General features: G+C 47.9%; 1 long non-coding RNA gene across 1 annotated transcript in view; it reads left to right on the forward strand.

Annotated features, from left to right (window-relative positions):
• The window catches only part of LOC116954653 (uncharacterized), a 106,803-nt gene extending 100,233 nt beyond the window's left edge, over window positions 1-6,570 (forward strand). Inside the window, exon 3 of the long non-coding RNA XR_012929690.1 lies at window positions 5,946-6,570. This is a non-coding gene — a long non-coding RNA (uncharacterized LOC116954653). The remainder of the gene's footprint in view (window positions 1-5,945) is intronic.
• Window positions 6,571-22,841: the final 16,271 nt, after the last annotated feature.

A 22,841-nucleotide genomic window follows, 5' to 3' on the forward strand; every position in this document is an offset into this window, starting at 1 on the left:
GTTACTTTCTGTCCAGTCACCGCTGCTGCTGCTGTTGACACGGCAGGGTCACGGGATGAGGTGGCTAGCCAGCACCACGCCCGGCCGCCTTTGTCTCCCTGGCAACGATGCTATCCCACCACTACCACCACCACGACGAGAGAGAGAGAGGGAGGGAGATATCTTTGTGCCCAGGCTACTGCTGCCATTGCTGCTGCTGTTGGCACGGCAGGGTCACGGGATGAGGTGGCTAGCCAGCACCACGCCCGGCCGCCTTTGTCTCCCTGGCAGCGAAGTTGTTCCACTACCACCACCACCACCACCGAGAGAAAGAGAGCTCTTAGTGCGCTGTGAGTGAGCCAGTCGAGACCTCCTCGTCCACTGCGACTGAGGCTGGCAAGGCAGGGTCGCCGCGGGGCCAAGCTTTCTATCTGATTAGACGCATTCTCTGTGCTTTCTAATGCAACGTTTGACACCCTTGACCCGAACAGCGGCGTCGGTGGCTCCCCTGATCACCTCTGAGGGCGATCCCAGAATGGAGCTTCTCGATTTTTCATCCGCCAGCAGCTGCATTGTCTCGTCCCCACGCGGCAAAGAGATTGGGGGGGTGGTGGTGGTGGTGGTGGTGAAAAAAAACCTATTAATTTTCCAGACTTGACCAAAAGGTTTTTGAACACAAAAAACATTTCTCGCTGTCCCCCCTCGACCCCCCCCCTTCTTCTTCACCCCCCCCCCCCCACGTCGCCCCCCACCCTCGCCCCCCCACTGCGGTCACTCAAAGACAAAGGGAGCGGTGGCACAAGTGGTTAGCGCGCTCCGCTCCGATCTGCGGAGATCCAAAGCCCCCCCCCCCCGCCCCGCCCTCGAAGCCCTCCTCCCTTAGGTCGACTCAGCCTTAACTGAGTGGTAAGTTGGTGCGGTGTGTGCATATGAGCGATGGGGAGACAAAGGCGGCCGCGCGTAGGTCCCGCCACACCACCCCCGCCTCTCGCGTTTGTCGTTCCGGCCTCTGGGTGCTCGCAAATAGCACTTGGCCCAAAAGTTTATCATAGGCTATACGGGGGAACTTTGTCTGTGTGTGTTTCTCTCTCTCCGTCCTCTCCACTCTTCCCACTACTACCAGCACCACCACCAACAACACCTCCACCACCACCGCCACCACCTCTACCACCAACATCACCACATCCACCACCACCTCTACCACCAACATCACCACATCCACCACCACCTCTACCACCACCACCACCACCACCGCCACCGCCACCTCCAACACCACCGCCACCACCACCACCTCTACCACACCACCTCCACCACCTCCAACACCGCCACAACCACCACCTCCACCACCATCACCACCACTTCCTCCTTCACCACCTCCACCAACACCACCTCCATCACCACCACCACCGCCTCCACTACCATCACCACCTCCACCACCACCACCACACAGATTGCCTCTAACCCCCCCCGCCCTCCTCCCCCCAGTGTCCAGCAGCGTCTCACGGCGAGTAGCACGCTGCCGATTTGCATATAAACACCGCACTTTGACATTGCAGATAAATGGTTATATTTGACTTATTTAATTATAAAATCCGTTTAAGATTGTTTTGTTTTCAGGAGCCTCGGATTCTTACAAAGCGTGGAGGGTAGGGGGTGAATCTGGCTCCGGATCGTCGTGTGGGAAAGGTCATCCCACATTAGTGAGATACACCCCGTGTATGTGTGTGTCTCTGTGTGTATGTGTGTCTCTCTGTGTGTATGTGTGTGTCTGTGTGCGTCTCTGTGTGTATGTGTCTCTGTGTGTATGTGTGTGTCTCTGTGTGTATGTGTGTCTCTCTGTGTGTATGTGTGTGTCTCTGTGTGTATGTGTGTGTCTCTGTGTGTATGTGTGTGTCTCTGTGTGTATGTGTGTGTCTCTGTGTGTATGTGTGTGTCTCTGTGTGTATGTGTGTGTCTCTGTGTGTATGTGTGTCTCTGTGTGTATGTGTGTCTCTCTGTGTGTATCTGTGTCTCTGTGTGTATGTGTGTGTCTCTGTGTGTATGTGTGCGTCTCTGTGTGTATGTGTGTGTCTCTGTGTGTCTGTGTGTGTCTCTGTGTGTATGTGTGCGTCTCTGTGTGTATGTGTGTCTCTGTGTGTATGTGTGTCTCTCTGTGTGTATGTGTGTGTCTGTGTATGTGTGTGTCTCTGTGTGAATGTGTATGTGTGTCTCTGTGTGTATGTGTGTGTCTCTGTGTGTATGTGTGTCTCTCTGTGTGTATGTGTGCGTCTCTGTGTGTATGTGTGTGTCTCTGTGTGTATGTGTGTGTCTCTGTGTGTATGTGTGTGTCTCTGTGTGTATGTGTGTCTCTCTTTGTGTATGTGTGTGTCTCTGTGTGTATGTGTGCGTCTGTGTGTGTATGTGTGTTTCTGTGTGTATGTGTGTGTCTCTGTGTGTATGTGTGTGTGTCTCTGTGTGTCTCTGTGTGTATGTGTGTGTCTGTGTGTATGTGTATCTGTGTGTCTGTGTATGTGTGTGTCTCTTTCTGTATGTGTATGTCTCTGTGTGTATGTGTGTCTCTGTGTCTCTGTGTGTATGTGCCTGTGTGTCTGTCTCTGTGTGTGTCAGTGTGAGTACGTGTGTGTGTCTGTGTGGGGAGCGGTGGTGTAGCGGTTAGCGCGCTGCCCTACGAACCTGGCGATCCCAGTTCGATTCCCGCTCACGGCCAATACCAGTGACGATTATCTGAACCGGTCCAGGACCTCCACTAGATTGACTCAGCCTAAAATGAGTACCTGGTGCGGTGTGTAAACATCGCCACTGGGGAGACAAAGGCGGCCGGGCGTGGTGTTGGTCACCCATCCCCTCGTGTGCCGTGCCGGCCTTCATAGGTGCTACTCGCTAACAGCACTTGCCCCTACAGTCTGTTACAGGCTACACGGGGGATCTTTGTCTTTCTCTCTCTGTTTATGTGCCCGTGTTTGTGCGTGTCTATCACACAGAGACAGACGGAGGCACATACACAGAGACAGACACACACGCGGGAGACACACACAAAGACAAAGATCCCCCGTATAGCCTGAGCAGACTGTTGGGGCAAGTGCCGTCCTATGAAGGCGCGCGCGTCACACGAGGGTGTGGCGAGCACCACGCCGGGCCGCACTTTGGGCTCTGAGCGCGACCTCAACCTGCCACTCCCCTACACACTCAGACACAGACTCACACACACACAGACTCACACATAGACACACACAGACTCACACATAGACACACACACAGACTCACACATAGACACACACAGACTCACACACAGACACACACTCAGCCACACACACAGACACACACTCAGACACACACTCAGCCACACACTCAGACACACACACAGACACACACTCAGACACACACACAGCCACACACACAGACACACACTCAGCCACGCACACACACAGACACACACACAGACACACACACACAGACACACACAGACACACACACAGACACACACACACAGACACACACACAGCCACACACACAGACACACACACAGACACACACAGACACACACACAGCCACACACTCACACGCACACACAAAGACACACACTCAGCCTCGCACACACGCACGACAACAACCGCCATTCGCCACTAAGTGGCGGTGACGTCACCACGACGCTTGTGCCAGGCTATGTGCACCTTGAGGCCACTTGAAGTGTCGAACGCCCACTGACAGGAGATCACGGGGCAGACCCAGCAGGTGCCACGGGTCGACTGACTAAGATGACTGGTTGATGCACCACCTGTGCCCCCTACTGTGCCAACCTGCTGTGCTTTAGCCACCCGACGCTCCGCTCGTTGTTGTGAGCGTCGCTCATCCGTTGTTGTTGGAGGGCGACTGTCTCCAACTGCCCAGTAGCGTCCTTCACGAGCCTCCTCCACAGAGGCCGATCTTGACACCGCTGGTACCAGTCATCGACAAGTCCACTCAGCTCCACGTCCTCTTGTAGCACATCACTCCATCTCTTCTCTAGCCCGTGCCGCGCCCGTTTAGCCCCCTTGATCCGGCCGAACAAAAGCTATTTCGGCATGCGGTGGCTGTGCATGCGGGCTACATGACCCAGCCAACGCAGCCTTGTCTGCCGGAGGAGCTCACCGATGGGACCTTGCCCAGATCTTTCGAAGATTTGTGAGCTCCTCACACAATCCAGCCTGGTTAAACCCAGGATGGATCGTAGGCAGGCTAGCCTAAATGTTTCTAACCGGCGAAGATGTTCCATTAGGGGGGTCCACGTTTCGCAAGCGTAGAGAAGGGAGGGAATGACTGTGGCCGAGAAGACCTGAAGCTTAGTGCGGAGCGACAGACCAGGTAGCTTCCACACAGCGTTACGCAACCGATGAAAAGATATTGCCGCTCGACTGATTCGAAGTGAGACCTCTGCTGTTAAACTGGAGCCGGTCATAAGCACACTGCCCAGGTATGGAAAACTCTCCACTCTCTGTTCAACTGCCCCATCACCGATTGGAAGTTGTGTGGGTGGAGTGTCCGATGGTACAAAATACCCAGGCAGGTGCTTAGTTTTGGTGGGGCTGATGGAAAGGTCCCATCTCTTAGTGGTATGCTCCAGTCTTAGCAGCAGCGTCTCCAACTCCTCCTCTGAATGAGCAGCTATTACCAAATCATCGGCATACATAACGTGGTTGAGCAATAGGGAGCCATCCCTTGACCGCACGCGGGCATCGATCAGCCTCCCATTATATCTGTACCAAATGGAGATTCCCCCAGTACAGCTATTGAAGGCTTCACGAACTACGTGTTCAACACACACATAGACACACACAGACACACACAGAGACACACAACACATAGACACACACACAGACACACACACTGACACACACACATACACACACACACATAGAAACACACACAGACACACACAGACACACAACACATAGACACACACACAGACACACACACTGACACACACACATAGACACACACAGACACACACACAGACACACGCACACAGACACACACACAAAGACACACACACACACACAGACACACACACAGACACACAGAAAGACATACACCACTAACACTCAAATCACCTCCACCAACAACATCAAAGACAAAGACCCCCCGTGTAGCCTGCAACGGACTGCTGGGGCAAGTGCTGCTATGAAGGCCGGCACGACGCACGATGGGGGGTGGCCAACAGCACCACGCCCGACCGCCTTTGTCTCCCCAAGCGGCGACGTTTACTCCACCACCCGCACCGGGCACTTGACATCCCCACCACTTCGACCACCATCACCACCACCAACCACTAAGCCGAGGAATTTGCCCCTGCCAGCGATGTTGTCGCAATGATTAAGCGCCGTTATTTCACTCTCCCGGGTGCTGTCTCCACTGCCTCGCTTCCCCTTTATTGAGACTTTGGCATCATTATTTACGACGCCGTTTCCTCGTGTGCTTCTCTCTCTCTCTCTCTCTGTCTCTCGTTCTCTCCCCTCGCTTTGCATCCTCTCAATGTGTCTCTCTCTCTCTGTGTCTCTGTGTGTCTCACTTATCTCTCTGTCGCTCTCTGTCTCTCTCTCTCTCTCTCTGTCTCTCTGCTTCTCTCTCTGTCTCACTCATCTCTCTGTATTCTTGTGTTTTACTCTCTCTCTCTCACCTCTCTCGTATCTTTGTCTCTCCGTGTCTCTCTCTCTCTGTCATCTCTCTGCGTTTCTGTCTTTCATTTCTGTCTGTCTGTCTTTCTCTCTCTCTCATCTCTCTCTCCCTCCGCGTCGTCTCTGTCCATCATCATCTCTGCAGCTCTTCTCCTGGTCTGTGTTTGTCTCTGTCTCTCTGTCTCTCCATGCCTCTCATCTCTCTCTCTCTCCATCTGTCTCAATCCAACAGCAAATGTCGGTGACGAACGTGGTGAGTAAGAAAAAAAGACGTCAAGGGAGCGCCCCTCCCTGCCCCGTTTCTGTCGAGTTCAGTGCGCAGGCGGTGCAACTGCGTCGGGGAGAATCCACGACGCCGGGCGACCGACACACAGAGAGCGAGAGCGAGAGAGAGGGAGAGAGAGAGAGGTATGGAACTGACTTCCACTCGTGGAGCCACGCAACGGAGGTGCGAAGGCGGTGCAACTGCGCCCACCGCCCGCGTTTCGGACCTCCGATTACAAATTGTCAGAGTGGCAGACCTCGTTCGGTGCTCACGTTGAGTTCACTGGAGGAGCGAGCGCGGTGCAGCGGGTCGGCGCTGCACCTCGGGGTACGCGCTGAGCGGTGTCTGCCTGTGGTGCTGTTATTAAGAAGTCGGATTCCAGTTTGCAAAGTGTCTGTCGACTGCCTGCGATTGTCAACTGGCTGCCGACACTGACGCCTGCTGTTGTATGTTTGGAGTTTGCGTGTCTCGCTCTCTCATCATCATCATCATCACGGTGGCTAGGAGATGTTAATTACCTCGTCTGGTATACAGGAGGACGTGGGTTCGATCCTGACCCTGATGCCTGCTGTGTATTTGGAGTTTGCGTGTCTCTCTCTCTCTCTTTCATCATCATCACGGTGGCTAGGAGATGTTAACTACCTCGCCTGGTATACAGGAGGTCGTGGGTTCGATCCTGACCCTGACGCATGCTGTGTATTAGGAGTTTGCGTGTCTCTCTCTCTCATCATCATCATCATCACGGTGGATAGGAGATGTTAACTACCTCGCCTGGTATACAGGAGGACATGGGTTCGATCCTGACCCTGACGCCTGCTGTGTATTTAGAGTTTGCGTGTGTCTCTCTCTCTCTCATCATCATCATCATCACGGTGGCTAGGAGATGCTAACTACCTCGCCTGGTATACAGAAGGTTGTGGGTTCGATCCCGACCCTGACGCCTGCTGTATATTTGGAGTTTGCGTGTCTCTCTCTCTTTCATCATCATCATAACGGTGGTTAGGAGATATTAATTATCTCGGCCAGTATACAGGAGGTCGTGGGTTCGATCCCGACCATGATGGCTCACTGGGCCGTGCCTGGTAAATACAATTAGTGAGTGGGTTTAGTTCAATATGAGCGTAAAGCCGTACTGCTCATCTCTTCTGAATAGCCCACTCTCCCCTGCAGAACCAGTGGTGGTGGCAATTCCACGGTCCTATGGTGGTGGCCAAGGCGGGTTGAGCCTTTGCCATAGAACAACCGCTGTTGACTTTCCCCAACAAAGTGGTGCTGAATCACCCCCCACCGCCCCCCTCGCTCCCGGAGGGATCGATGATGGGTTGAGTCGACCAGGATTTGAACTCGCAACCCTTGTGATGGCCAGAGGCTGACTGATTTATTCCACAGGGTTACTCCTGTACCTAACTGACTAGTAAACTAAATATTTTTTTTTATTTTATAGGTAAGACCCACTGAGCTGTGTAACTCTTTCGTCAGAAGCGACCTGGCTATCGCAAATGATAGCTCAGAGAGGTGGGCTCATCGTTATCATCATCATCATCGTCGTCGTCGTAATGTGGAAATGTGTAGCAGCCAAATACTTCAAACGCCTGGTGGTGATGTTGATTCTAAACGTGGAGGGGAAAACCCGGAGGACCCGGAGAAAAATCCACGTGACCACGGGGAGAGAGTGAGACACGCAAACTCCAAATATACAGCAGCAGGCGTCAGGGTCTGGATCGTACCCCCTATATACCAGGCGAGGTAGTTAACATCTCCTAGCCACCGTGATGATGATGAAGAGAGAGGCACGCAAACTCCAAATATACAGCAGCAGGCATCGTCAGGGTCGAGATAGAACCCACGACCTCCTGGATACCTGGCGAGGTAGTTAACATCTCCTAGCCACAGTGATGATGATGATGATGAGAGAGAGAGAGACACGCAAACTCCAAATATACAGCAGGCATCGTCAGGGTCGGGATCGTACCCACAGCCTCCTGAATACCTGGCGAGGTAGTTAACATCTCCTAGCCACAGTGATGATGATGATGAGAGAGAGAGAGACACGCAAACTCGAAATATACAGCAGGCATCGTCAGGGTCGGGATCGAACCCACAGCCTCCTGGATACCTGGCAAGGTAGGTAACATCTCCTAGCCACCCTGATGATGATGAGAGAGAAAGAGACACACAAACTCCAAATATACAGCAGGCATCGTCAGGGTCTGGATCGTACCCACGAACCTCCTGGATACCTGGCGAGGTAGTTAACATCTCCTAGCCACCGTGGCGCCTTATGTGTTCGCGCCTTCGCCAAAAACAAACATCTCCTGATGATCCATCAGCATTTTACTTTTGGTAACAAGGCCCGACTCTGCCGATGAGACCCAGAATGCCGAAACCGGTCCAGCGTGTCCTGTGCTTGCCTTTAAACGAATGCCGCTGCTGATTGCTGATGCTCGATAATAGTTTGGGTCTGGAAATCCGACAATAGCTTAATGGACTAAAATAATATATTCATATTTAATGTCATGTGGAGATGTTTCGTGTATATTTATGACCTGTAATTGCTGCCATAATGCGTTCGATATTTAACAATTACACAATTGGCTTGCTATTGCTGCTCATGTCATCGTCGTTATTATTATCATAACTTCATGACAATAACGTTAATAATTGTTTGCCAGCTTGCTTGCTTTAAGCTAATTCTGCCGGATGATGTTTGGTACCGATGGAAACACCGGGGGAGCGGTGGCGCAGCGGTTAGCGCTACACTGCGCTATACAAACCCCGGCGACACGAGTTCGATTCCCGCTCACGGCCACCAACACCGCCGCTGACGATTATCTGAACCGGTGCTGGGAATTCCCCTAGGTCGGCTCAGCCTCAAATGAGCACCTGGTGTGGTGTGTGGTAAGCATCGTCCACCCCCGCCACGTGTGCCATGCCGGCCTTCATAGGTGGCGCTGCTACTCGCGAACAGCACTTGCCCCAACAGTCTGCTAAGGCTACACGGGGGATCTTTGTCCTTTGTTTGCGTAGCAGTGACACAAAGCGATGCGTGGAGATGGAGCGAGCCATATGATCAGCTCGTGTGCGGGATCCGGATTGGATAGTTAACACCACAAAAACGGGATTATTTATTACAACTTCTTTTTTTTAGGTAGCAGCAGTAGAAGCCGCAGAACTGAATAATCCCTTCCTTCGTGTTTCTTCATGCACTTTGCACATCTGTTGTTGCTGTTGTTTTAGTAGATGTCGTGGGTTCACTCTCCAACTCATCGGTGGTGCCGTACGAGTCACGAATTGGCACGTTGTGTGTGTTAATTGGCCGTGTCGGGTGGTGGCGGGCTTAACGACGCATTTATATTTTTACGCGATCTAACCCCACCAGACCTCTATCACGGATGACATTGGGTCGTTCGTACCCGTGTCACACCGCGGGGCAAGGGAGTAAGGGAGCCAAGTTGTAGTGTGGAGGGTAGGGGGCACGCACAGAAAGCCACCGTGATTTACGGGAGGCTTAAGCTGATTTAGACAAAGCGGATGAGATGATGGTATCTAAAGTGGGGCTGGCCCACGCACCGAGGCCACGTGATTTACGGGAGGCTCGGGCTGATTTACATGGACAGGGATCTATGGATGCGATCAGAGGTATTTAAAATTGGAGGGAGTAACACACACTGAGGCCACGTGATTTACGGGAGGATCGAGCTGACTTAGATTGAGGGGCAGGAGATGTTTAGATGAGAGCGGAGGATAGTTCAAGTGGGCGCCTGGCCACACAAGAGGCCACGTGATTTACGGGGAGGTTCCAGCTGATTTATTTCAGAAATTAGTTTCACTAACGGCCGTGTGTCTGACCCATATGGTTTGATTTGGTCTTGCATTTTCCGTGATTATTATTCAACATTCAGGCTAGCTCTGTCCCCACGACTACCACCAAAACACCCCCTAGAGCCACCCCTAGGTTGGCTCAGCCTCAAATGAGCACCTGGTGCGGTGCGTAGTAAACATCGCCACTTGGGGAGACAAAGGCGGCCGGGCGTGGTGCTGGCCACCCGACCCCCTCGTGTGCCGTGCCGGCCTTTCCGATAGCAGCACTTGCCCCAACGGTCCGTAGCAGGCTACGCGGGGGATCTTTGTCTCTGATGTTGTTGGTGGATAATAACAACAACAACAACAATCGTAATACACGGGTGCCTGTGCTGTTGATTAATTTAGCAAGCTGAATTGTTCACTCCATTGCTGGATGAAGGCCTCTCCCCACGTGTATTGATTACAAGTCGACCACAGACCTAGAAATACAAAACGACGCTGCACTTCGCTGTTGTTGTTGTTTTATTATTATTATACTTGTGAGCAAATTATTTGTCGCTGCTGCTACTACCCTGGATGCTGCTGCTTATTCGTTGGCGCTGGTGCACAAACAAACAGCCTATTTTTGATTTAAAGCTTTCGTGACTGCAGTAATTCATATTCTTAGTTTTTTCGGTAAAGTCACGTTGAAGAGAAACGACGTTTCGACCATAACTCAAACGGTCGACACACCTGATGATGACCGTTTGAGTTATGGTCGAAACGTCGTGAGAATTTTTATTGTTTTATATATATATTTTGTTATTTTGTTGTTTCTCTTCAACGTGACTTTACCGAAAAAACTAAGAATATAAACAGCCTATTCTTGGTTCTTTCGGTAAAGTCACGTAGAAGGGAAATAATACAATAATAAAAATTAAACTATAACAAAATTTAAAAAAAATCTCACGACGTTTCGGCCACAACGCAAGTAGCCGCCCTCAGGTGAAGAACAGACAGCGTCCTAATCATGAGGACGCTGTCTTTCCGACAGCTCTGTTTCTTCACCTGAGGACGGCTGCTTGCGTTGCGGCCGAAACGTCGTGAGATGTTTTTTTTTTATTTTATTTTATTATAGCTTTATCTTTTTTTTATTACTTCATGATTTCCCTTCTTACGTGACTTCACCGAAAGAACCAAGAATATGAATCCGTGCAGTCGCCAAAGCTTTAAATCGGAACAAACAAACTCTCCATCTGTTTGTCAATACAGCCGCCGTGAAGGTAGCAAGGGGAGCGGTAGCGTCCTGGTCAGCGCCGCAAACACGGAGAGCCGAGTTCGAGTCCCGCTCACGGCCACAAACACCCAGTGACGATTGATCTGAAGCGGTCCTGGGCCCTCACCTCTAGGTCGACTCAGCCTCAAATGAGTACCTGGTGCGGTGTGTAAAGATCGCCCACTGGGGAGACAAAGGCGGCCCGGCGTGGTGTCGGCCGCCCACCCCCTCGTGTGCCGTGCCGGCCTTCAAAGGTGCCGCTCGCTAACAGCACTTGCCCCAACAGTCTGTTACAGGCTAGACGGGGGATCTTTGTCTTTGTTATAGTCTATAGTTGTATATATGGTCTATAGCAGTATATATAGTCTATAGTTGTGTATAGTCTATAGCTGTATATATAGTCTATAGCTGTGTATATATAGTCTATAGTTGTGTATATATAGTCTATATCTGTGTATATATAGTCTATAGCTGTGTATATATAGTCTATAGCTGTGTATATATAGTCTATAGTTGTGTATATAGTCTATAGCTGTGTATATAATGTATAGCTGTGTTTATATAGTCTATAGTTGTGTATATATAGTCTATAGTTGTGTATATATAGTATATATCTGTGTATATATAGTCTATAGGTGTATATATAGTCTATAGCTGTGTATATATAGACTATAGCTGTATATATAGTCTATAGCTGTGTATATAGTCTATAGCTGTGTATATAGTCTATAGTTGTGTATATATAGTCTATAGCTGTGTATATATAGTCTATAGCTGGGTATATAGTCTATAGCTGTGTATATATAGTCTACAGCTGTGTATACATAGTCTATAGCTGTATAAATAGTCCATAGCTGTGTATATAGTCTATAGCTGTGTATATATAGTCTATAGCTGTCTATATATAGTCTATAGCTGTGTATATATAGTCTACAGCTGTGTATACATAGTCTATAGCTGTATATATAGTCTATAGCTGTGTATATAGTCTATAGCTGTGTATATATAGTCTATAGCTGTCTATATATAGTCTACAGCTGTGTATATATAGTCTATAGCTGTGTTTATATAGTCTATAGCTGTGTATATATAGTCTTTAGTTGTGTATGTATAGTCTATAGTTGTGTATGTATAGTCTATAGGTGTGTGTATATATAGTCGATAGTTGTGCATATATAGTCTATAGCTGTGTATATATAGTCTATAGCGGTGTATATATAGTCTATAGCTGTGTATATATAGTCTATAGCTGTGTATATATAGTCTATAGTTGTGTATAGTCTACAGCTGTGTATATATATAGTGTATAGTTGTGTATGTATAGTCTATAGTTGTGTATATATAGTCTATAGTTGTGTATATATAGTCGATAGCTGTGTATATATAGTCTTTAGCTGTGTATATACAGTCTATAGGTGTATATATAGTGTATAGTTGTGTATAGTCTACAGCTGTGTATATATAGTCTATAGCTGTGTATATATATAGTCTGTAGTTGTGTATATATAGTCTACAGCTGTATATATAGTCTATAGCTGTGTATATATAGTATATAGTTGTGTATATAGTCTATAGCTGTGTATATAGTGTATAGCTGTGTATATATAGTCTATAGTTGTGTATATATAGTCTATAGTTGTGTATGTAGAGTCTATAGTTGTGTATATATAGTCTATAGTTGTGTATATATAGTCTATAGTTGTGTATATATAGTCTACAGCTGTGTATATATAGTCTATAGCTGTGTATATAGTCTATAGTTGTGTATATAGTCTATAGCTGTGTATATATAGTCTATAGCTGTGTATATATAGTCTATAGTTGTGTATATAGTTTATAGCTGTGTATATAGTGTATAGCTGTGTATATATAGTCTATAGTTGTGTATATAGTCTATAGTTGTGTATATATAGTCTATAGTTGTGTAAATATAGTCTATAGTTGTATATATAGTCTATAGCTGTGTATATATAGTCTATAGTTGTGTATAGTCTACAGCTGTGTATATATAGTCTATAGCTATATATATAGTCTGTAGTTGTGTATATATAGTCTACAGCTGTGTATATATAGTCTATAGTTGTGTATATAGTCTATAGCTGTGTATATAGTATATAGTTGTATATATAGGCTATAGCTGTTTATTTAGTCTATAGTTGTGTATATATAGTCTATAGCTGTGTTTATATAGTCTATAGCTGTGTATGTATAGTCTATAGTTGTGTATGTATAGTCTATAGTTGTATATATATAGTCGATAGTTGTGCATATATAGTCTATAGCTGTGTATATATAGTCTATAGCGGTGTATATATAGTCTATAGCTGTGTATATATAGTCTATAGCTGTGTATATATAGTCTATAATTGTGTATATAGTCTATTGTTGTGTATGTATAGTTTATAGTTTTGTATATATAGTCTATAGTTGTGTATATAGTCTATAGTTGTGTATATATAGTCTATAGTTGTGTATGTATAGTTTATAGTTGTGTATATATAGTCTATAGTTGTGTATATACGGTCGTGGGTGACGTTTATTTTCAGATTTCTAGTGATATATTTACAGACAGTATTAGTTGTTTCATATATTTATATATTATAATATTCATGTGTTTGATTTTTCATTATATATTGTTACGCATTATTATTTTTACAACGTGTAAAATAAAATACGTATATTTATACATATATAAATGTATGAAATTTATAAATGTGTTATATTAATATATTTAATCACGTATAATTTGTATAACATGTATTTATATAGATATGATATTTGAGTACATAATTGTTATCATCAATATATAATATTTACAACATGTTGATATTTAATCGTCTTTTTTAAATACATATTTAGATACATTTTTTGTTAATTAAAATTGATTAGTTTTATAATACAAAAAACAAATGCACTTTCGTTTCTGCAATGCATTTAGGTAGATTGTTTTGAGAATAATGCGTGACTTTTACAACGTTAAACGACTGTTAATTTGTTCAGATGATTGTCTTTGTTGTTTTGGCCACAACAAAATGAGAATCTCTCCCCGACTTATTGGAGGAGCAGTCCCATCTGAGGCCAGCGTCCTTCACTCATTTCAATACCCGGGGGGGGGATGCGGGGGGGGGATGCGGGGGGGGATGCGGGGGGGGGATGGAGGGGTGTGGTGCGGGGGGGGAGAGAAGAGGGGGGATGGGGTGAGGAGATGGGGGGCAGATGGGTGGGGCAGATGGGGGAATGGGGGGATGGGGGAAGATGGGGGGGAGATGGAGGGGGAGATGAGGGGGGAGATGGGGTGGGAATGGGGGTGGGATGAGGGGGGGATGGGGGGGGATGGGGGATGGGGGATGGGGGGTAGGTGGGGGCGGGGAGATGGAGGAGGGGAGATTGGGGGGAGATGGGGGGGATGGAGTGGGGGGCAGGTGGGGAGATGGAGGGGGGAGATGGGGGGGGGGAGATGGGGGGGGGGTGGAGTGGGGGGCACTTTCGCCGACCAGACATCGTTCTGTGTGTGACGGCTGCCACCACATTGAAACCATTGCGGGCTTTGACAGCAGCAGCAGCAGCAGCACAACGACCACGGTGATAATGACGATGATGATGATGGGGGTGGTTGTGATGGTTGTGGTGGTTGTGGTGTTGTTGTTACTCTCTGCGGTGTTGTCGGAGGGTGCCGAGGACATCAGGGGCCTCACTAAAGGCCACCAGGCACCCTCGTGATGCCCGGCATCGCTCTACTCGGCGGGGAACGAATCCTGGGACTCGGAGTTTAAACTCCCCGATCATTTTTCAGCTCATTATAGAGGTCTTTTTTAGGTTAGATCGCGTAAATATATAAATGTGTCGTTAACCCCCCCCACCACCCGACACAGCCAACTAGTAAAGGTTTGTCACGTAAACAGAACGTGGCCAATTCGTCACTAGTACAGCACCACCGATTGTGTTGGAGACCCAAGCCACAACATTTACACTCTGAGTACGACGTTTCGCCAGTCAATTACAACCGGCTTCATCAGTCGATGTGGTGACCACGCTTCTGCGCTCTTGATGAGTCGACGCACATTACGCACGCGCATTATGCGAGCCATTAGATCTTGTCCTTGCTGTCCATTGTGTACATTAATAAGCAATATTTCAAAAACACTTTGTTTTTTAAACACGCTTTAATGAAATGTACCGTACTAGTAATGGAAGAACTCCACGACTCTAGGAAGTGGTCCCGAAGCTTGCCATTACGTAAGGGGACCGTGGTGATTTACAGCCAACGTCAGTTGAGCGTGGACAATTAAACCCAAGCCGAAACATAACGTATAAATAAGAATGTTTACAAATATATATTATTTATGATAGAATATAGTCTTGTCATCAGTGTGACATAAATATACCAAGTTTGCAGTCGATACCACATTGGGAAGTGGGTTAACATTGAGTTGCAAGATTTGAGGATACAACAACGACACCAACAACGACAACAACAACATACAGAGTGAGTTAATAAAAAGCGTGTCAAGTATCCGTAGCGACGGTGTTCCCTATTGAAGCGTGGTGGCCGGGTTCGCCCAGTGAGGGCCAACGCGGAGCTGCCGCGTGGCTCTGTTTCGGAAGCCAACCCGGCCATCACAAATGATGGCAGCTCAACGAAACGGTGGGTCATCATCGTCATCATCGTCATCATCATCGTCATCATCATCGTCATCATCATCGTCATCATCGTCATCATTATCGTCATCATCATCATCGTCATCATCATCATTGTCATCATCGTCATCATTGTCATCATCATCATCATCGTCATCATTATCGTCATCATCGTCATCATTATCGTCATCATCGTCATCATTATCGTCGTCATCGTCATCATTATCGTTATCGTCATCATCGTCATCATTATCGTCATCATCATCGTCATCATCGTCATCATAATCGTCATCATCATCGTCATCATAATCGTCATCATCATCATCGTCATCATCGTCATCATTATAGTCACCATCATCATCGTCGTCATCATTGTCATCATCGTCATCATCGTCATCATCGTCGTCATCATCGTCGTCATCATCATCGTCATCATCATCGTCATCATCATCGTCATGTCAGTTTCAGTTCCATGTATGAAGTGTAGCCGTGTGAGCCATGCGTCTCTTGACTCGGGTGCATCCGCAACAAACTGAAACATGAACAAAGATCGTTTTAAAGTGACGACGCGCGGCAGAAATGATGCAGGCAAAACCAGCAAGGTCTTCCAGAAACAAGCACCGTGTATCAACGCCGTGTGCAAAAATCCCAGTGGGATGCAAGTCAAACAATAACAACCATGAGACAATTTAGATGAAAGTTATCAGGCTGACTCCGTACTTAAACAAACAAACATGGCGGAACCATACGTGTCATCACTGTCATAATCCACGCGTCATCATCGTCAACATCGTCATCCTCACGTGGAAATTCATAGCAGCGGCAGAATGGCTCTAAACGCGAAGTGATGTGGATTCTAAATGTGGAGGGGGGGGGGGACTCTCTGGAGGACTTGGGAGGAGAAATCCACGCGAACACGGAGAGAGAGACACCGCAAACTCCAAATATACAGAAGGCGTCAGGGTCGGGATCGAACCCACGACCTCCTGTATACCAGGCGAGGTAGTTAACATCTCCTAGCCACCGTGATGATGATGAGAGAGAGAGAGAGAGACACGCAAACTCCAAATATACAGAAGGCATCAGGGTCGGGATCGAACCCACGACCTCCTGTATACCAGGCGAGGTAGTTAACATCTCCTAGCCACCGTGATGATGATGAGAGAGAGAGAGAGACACGCAAACTCCAAATATACAGCAGCAGCAGGCGTCAGGGTCGGGATCGAACCCACGACCTCCTGTATACCTGGCGAGGTAGTTAACATCTCCTAGCCATGGCCACTCTGAGGGCTCCGTGTAACACAGGCAGAGTGCGACGTCCCCGCTTTAATTAGAGAAATGCTACTCGCTAACAACACTTGCCCCCAAAAGTCTGTTGAGGCTATACGGGGGACACTTGTCCGTGTGTGTGTCCATCCGTGTGTGCGGTGTGAACATCGCGACGAGGGAGACAAAGGCGGTCGGGCGTGGTGCTGGCCACCCACCCCCTCGAGCACCGTGCCGGCCTTCATAGGTGCTGCTCGCTAACAGCACTTGTCCCCAAAAGTATGTTGAGCCTTTACGGGGGATCTTTGTTTTTTTATATTCCGTGTGTGGGGAACAGCCTTGCACTACGAACCCGGCGACCCGAGATCGATTCCCGCTCACGGCCACCAACACCAATGACGATTTCTGAACCGGTCCTGGGCCTCCCCTAGGTCAACTCAGCCTCAAATGAGTACCTGGTGTGATGTGTAAAGATCGCCGCTGGGGAGACAAAGGCGGTCGGGCGTGGTGCTGGCCACCCACCCCCTCGTGTGCCGTGCCGGCCTTCATAGGTGCTGCTCGCTAACAGCACTTGCCCCCAAAAGTATGGTGAGGCTATACGGGGGATCTTTGTCTTTGTTTCGTGAATCGTGTTTGCGTCTCGTGATTTATCTCTCCTCTCGCAACGCGACCACACGTGGCGTCTCTGAGCGCCGTGTCTGTGTGTGTGTAGGATGTGTGTGTGTTGGCTGTGTGTTGGCTGTGTCTGTGTGTGTGTTGGCTGTGTGTGTGTAGGATGTGTGTGTAGAATGTGAGTGTGTAGGTTGTGTGTGTAAGCTGTGTGTGTGTGTGTAAGCTGTGTGTGTGTAAGCTGTGTGTGTGTAGAATGTGAGTGTGTAGGCTGCGTGTGTGTAGGCTGTGTGTGTAGAATGTGAGTGTGTAGGTTGTGTGTATAAGCTGTGTGTGTGTGTAGGCTGTGTGTGTGTAAGCTGTGCGTGTAGGTTGTGTGTGTAGAATGTGAGTGTGTAGGCTGTGTGAGTGTGTAGGCTGTGTGCGTGTTTAGGCTGTGTGTGTAGGTTGTGTGTCTATAATGTGAGTGTGTAGGCTGTGTGAGTGTGTAGGCTGTGTGTGTGTAAGCTGTGTGTGTGTGTAGGCTGTGTGTGTAGGCTGTGTTTGTAGAATGTGAGTGTGTAGGTTGTGTGTGTAAGCTGTGTGTATGTAAGCTGTGTGTGTGTGTAGGCTGTGTGTGTAGGTTGTGTGTGTAGAATGTGAGTGTGTAAGCTGTGTGTGTGTGTAAGCTGTGTGAGTGTGTAGGCTGTGTGTGTGTGTGTAAGCTGTGTGTGTGTAAGCTGTGTGTGTGTAGGCTGTGTGTGTAAGCTGTGTGTGTGTGTAGGCTGTGTGTGTGTAGGCTGTGTGTGTAGGTTGTGTGTGTAGGCTGTGTGTGTGTAGGCTGTGTGTGGAGGTTGTGTGTGTAGGCTGTGTGTGTAGGTTGTGTGTGTAGGCTGTGTGTGTGTAGGCTGTGTGCGGGGGTAGTGGCAGTGTAGTTAGCGGTTAGCGCCCTGCGCTAAGACCCCAGCACTCACGACCACCAACGCCAGTGACGATTTTCTGAACCGGTCCTGGGCTTCCCCTAGGTCGACTCAGCCTCAAAATAGTAGCTGGGTTCTGGCCACCCACCTCGTCGTGTGCCATGTTGAGTCTACTACGATCACTTTCCCCCACAGTCCGTTGAGGCTACACGGGGGATCTTTGTCTTTGTGTGTGTCTGACCCTTTGCGTGTTCCGTCTGTTGATTAATGTGAGGCTCCGTGCCCTCTACGTGCGTGTGTCTTTGTGGTGTGTGTGTCAGTGTGTGTGTCTTTGTGGTGTGTGTGTCAGTGTGTGTATCTTTGTGGTGTGTGTGTCAGTGTGTGTGTCAGTGTGTGTCTTTGTGGTGTGTGTGTCAGTGTGTGTGTCAGTGTGTGTGTCTTTGTGGTGTGTGTGTCAGTGTGTGTGTCAGTGTGTGTCTTTGTGGTGTGTGTGTCAGTGTGTGTGTCAGTGTGTGTGTGTGTCAATGTGTGTGTCTTTGTGGTGTGTGTGTGTCAGCGGTAGTGTACCGGTTAGCGCTACGCTGCGCTACGAACTCGGCGACCCGAGTTCGATTCCCGCTCACGGCTAACACCGGTGACAGTTATCGGAACCGGTCCTGGGCCTCCCCTAGGTCGACTCAGCCTCAAATGAGTACCTGGTGCGGTGTGTAAACATCGCCATTGGGGAGACAAAGGCGGTTGAGCGTGGTGCTGGTCACCCACCCCCTCGTGTGCCGTGCCAGCCCCTACAGTCTGTTACAGGCTATACGGGGATCTTTGTCTTGTGTGTGTGTCTTTGTCTTGTGTGTGTGTGTTTGTCATTTGTGTGTGTGTCTTTGTCGTGTGTGTGTCTTTGTCACGTGTGTGTGTATGTCTTTGTCATGTGTGTGTGTCTTTGTCATGTGTGTGTGTCTTTGTCATGTGTGTGTGTGTCTTTGTCTTGTGTGTGTGTGTCTTTGTCATGTGTGTGTCGCATACGGTCTGCTTTGTGTACAGATGCGTGGTGTGCTATGAGTCTGCTATGGTTTGTCTCTGTGTCCGCTATGAGTCTGGTATGAGTCTTCCCTGTGTCTGCTATGTGTCTGCTATGGTTAGTCTCTGTGTCCGCTATGAGTCTGCTATGAGTCTGCTATGAGTCTGCTATGGTTCGTCTCTGTGTCCGCTATGAGTCTGCTATGAGTCTGCTATGAGTCTACTATGGTTCGTCTCTGTGTCCGCTATGAGTCTGCAACCAGAATCAGACTATTCATTTTATTTTATTTCGTCACCTGTGTAAAAAAAGAGCTTCACAGCGCTTCGGATTCCTCCGCTCCAGACAAAGATGCTGAGATCCTGCTGTGCATAGCGCACGGCGGGGAGCGGTGGCGCAGTGGTTAGCGCGCCACGCTACGAAACCGGCAGAGACCCGAGATGTGTTCCCGCTCAAGGCCAACACCAGCGGCAAAGATTATTTGAACCGGTCGCTGGCCCTCCCCTAGGTCGACTCGGCCTCCAAGCGCTGCCCACCCACCCCCTCGCGTGCCACAGTGCCGGTCTTCATAGGCGCTGCTACTCGCTAAGAGCGCTTGCCCCCTACACTCTGTTAAAGGTTTTGATGTTGGATCTTCATGTATGTATTTATGTATATATGTATGTATATATGTATTAATATATTAATGTATATATTTATGTATATAGTTGTGTTTACATTTATATAGTTATGTGTGTAGCCGTGTATATATTTGTGTGCATATTTATGTATATATTTATATAAATATTTATGTATGTATTTGTGTATATAATTGTGTATGGAGTTGCATGTATATTTATGTATGTGTTTATGTATGTATTTGCGTGTTTATTTGTGTATATATTTCTGTATATATTTAAGTATATATTTACGTATGTGTTATGTATATATTTGTTTATTTATTTGTGTATATATTTATGTATATATTTAGTTCGCGTGTAACCTGCATGCGCAGGTTACACGCGTCGGGGATGCGTTCCTGAACAGGCGCGACGAGGAATATCGAAACGACGTCAGTCGAAGCGGTTTACGGGGTAGTAGTGGGTGGTGGTGGTGGTGGTGGTGGTAGTGGATGGTCGTGGTAGTGGGTAGTGGTAGTGGATGGTGGTGGTGGTAGTAGTGGGTGGTGTTGGTGGTGGTGGTGGGGGCTGAGAGGCGACGGATAACGAGACGTGACGATGCCATGGTATACAGGAGGTCGTGGGTTCGATCCCGACCCTGACGCCTGCTGCTATATATTTGGAGTTTGCGTGTCTCTCTCTCTCTCATCATCATCACGGTGGCTAGGAGATGTTAACTACTTCGCCTGGTACACAGGAGGTCGTGGGTTCGATCCCGACCCTGACGCCTGCTGCTGTATATTTGGAGTTTGCGTATCTCTCTCTCATCATCATCACGGTGGCTAGGAGATGTTAACTACCTCGCCTGGTGTGCAGGAGGTCGTGGGTTCGATCCTGACCCTGACGCCTGCTGCTGTATATTTGGAGTTTGCGTGTCTCTCTCTCTCATCATCATCACGGTGGCTATGAGATGTTAACTACCTCGCCTGGTATACAGGAGGTCGTGGGTTCGATCCCGACCCTGACGCCTGCTGCTGCTGCTGTATATTTGGAGTTTGCGTGTCTCTCTCTCTCCCTGTGGTCGCGTGGATTTTTTTTCCGGTTCCCCTCCACAATTTGAATCAACATAACGCGCCTCCACACTATTGGGACTCTACACACTTCCCTCTGGTGATGATGATGATGATGATCATGACGATGATGAGCCCACATCGTTGAGCTACCATTCGTGATGGCCAGGTCGCTTCTGCTTAAAAGAGCTATGTAGTTTGTAGTTTAATTTAAGTGGTAGTCGTATTCATAAAGTGAAGACGTATTCGCGAAACGACGTAAAGAATTTGGATACGTAAATCGAAGGTTCTTTGTAGATTACAAACAAAGACCAAGATCCCCCGTATAGCCTGTAACAGACTGTTAAGGCAGAGAGTTGCACCTATGAAGACCGGCACGGCACACGAGTGGAAGGGTGGGTGGCCAACACCACGCCCGACCGCCTTTGTCTCCCCCAGTGGCGACGTTTACACACCGCACTAGGTACTCACTTGAGGCTGAGTCGACCTAGGGGAGGCCCAGGATCGGTTCAGATAATCGTCACTGGCGTTGGCCGTGAGCGGGAATCGAACTCGGGTTGCCGAGTTCGTTGTGCAGCGTAGCGCTAACCGCTACACTACCGCTCCCCATTATGTTATATTTTATATATATACATACATGCAGGGCCGAATTATGGCACGGGGCTTTAGGGTCTGCAGCATAGGGGGCCTCCGCCAGCTGGAAGGCCTCCAGAGATGAAGTGAAAAGTTATTTCGTTTGTGAACGCTGAATTTTATTTTATTGTTAGCCTTTTAATAAAAATAAAAATTCTTTAACTTTATTTTCCTTTTGAAAATATTACTGGGGGCCTTCACAGTGCCTGTAGGCCAGGGGCCAACCCAGTCTTCATCCGGCCCTGCATACAGTACACACACACACACATATCTATGGAACTTTTTACCAGTATCAAAGTATGAAAAAATAAGAATACGTTTGATCCTTTCCGGCAATGCAACAGGAGGCGTTACGGGTGCTCACACACCGAGTAGAATCCTTTTGCAAGGAATCAAGTCAAAGAATCAACGAACCGCACTAACCACGCAGAGCAATTGTGTTGAGCGTGGAAGCAATCGGAGGATTTAAATTTTGAATTAAAGCTTTCGTGACTGCAGTAATTCATATTCTTAGCTCTTTCGGTAAAGTCGCGTTGAAGGGAAACAATAAAATAAAATAATATATTTTTAGTGTCTTATATATTTATTCATTTATAATTTTATTGTTTCCCTTCAACGTAACTTTACCGAAAGAGCTAAGAATGTCAATCGGAGGATGTTTGTTTGCACGTTAGTGACAGGGCTGCGGCGCGTGGTGAGTGGCAGTCCTTGATTCCTTGCAAGAAGGTTTCCATTTAGGTGTTTGAACATCCCGACACAAGACCCGTCTTATTGCCGGAATGGAGTAAAACCTATTCTGATATTTTCATACACCCGTGTATATATATATAAATAATTAATGTACAGGGGCGCTTCAAAAAACAAAGTGAACACTTCGGAGAAATTTGCTAAACGACGCCACGAGCAATGTGCCTCCTCCAGGCTCTGGAGGACCACGTGGAGAAGATTCCAGGCACCACGCGTTGACGACGCTGGCGAACAAGTGTGGAGACTCTTTGACTTTTTTGAAGCTATTAACATCACATTTGTTATCAATGTTACAGTGCGATTACTACTATCCCTTCTTTTTGTCCATTATATATATAAAAAAGCGACACTCCCATGATGAGTGTTAACATTATTATTTTTGAAGCACCCTGTATGTACATTGTCCGAACCGCGTCC

The sequence above is a fragment of the Petromyzon marinus genome, chromosome 56 (assembly GCF_048934315.1).
Source record: "Petromyzon marinus isolate PM22_M1 ecotype Great Lakes invasive population chromosome 56, UKy_Petmar_22M1.pri1.0, whole genome shotgun sequence".
Lineage (NCBI taxonomy): Eukaryota > Metazoa > Chordata > Hyperoartia > Petromyzontiformes > Petromyzontidae > Petromyzon > Petromyzon marinus.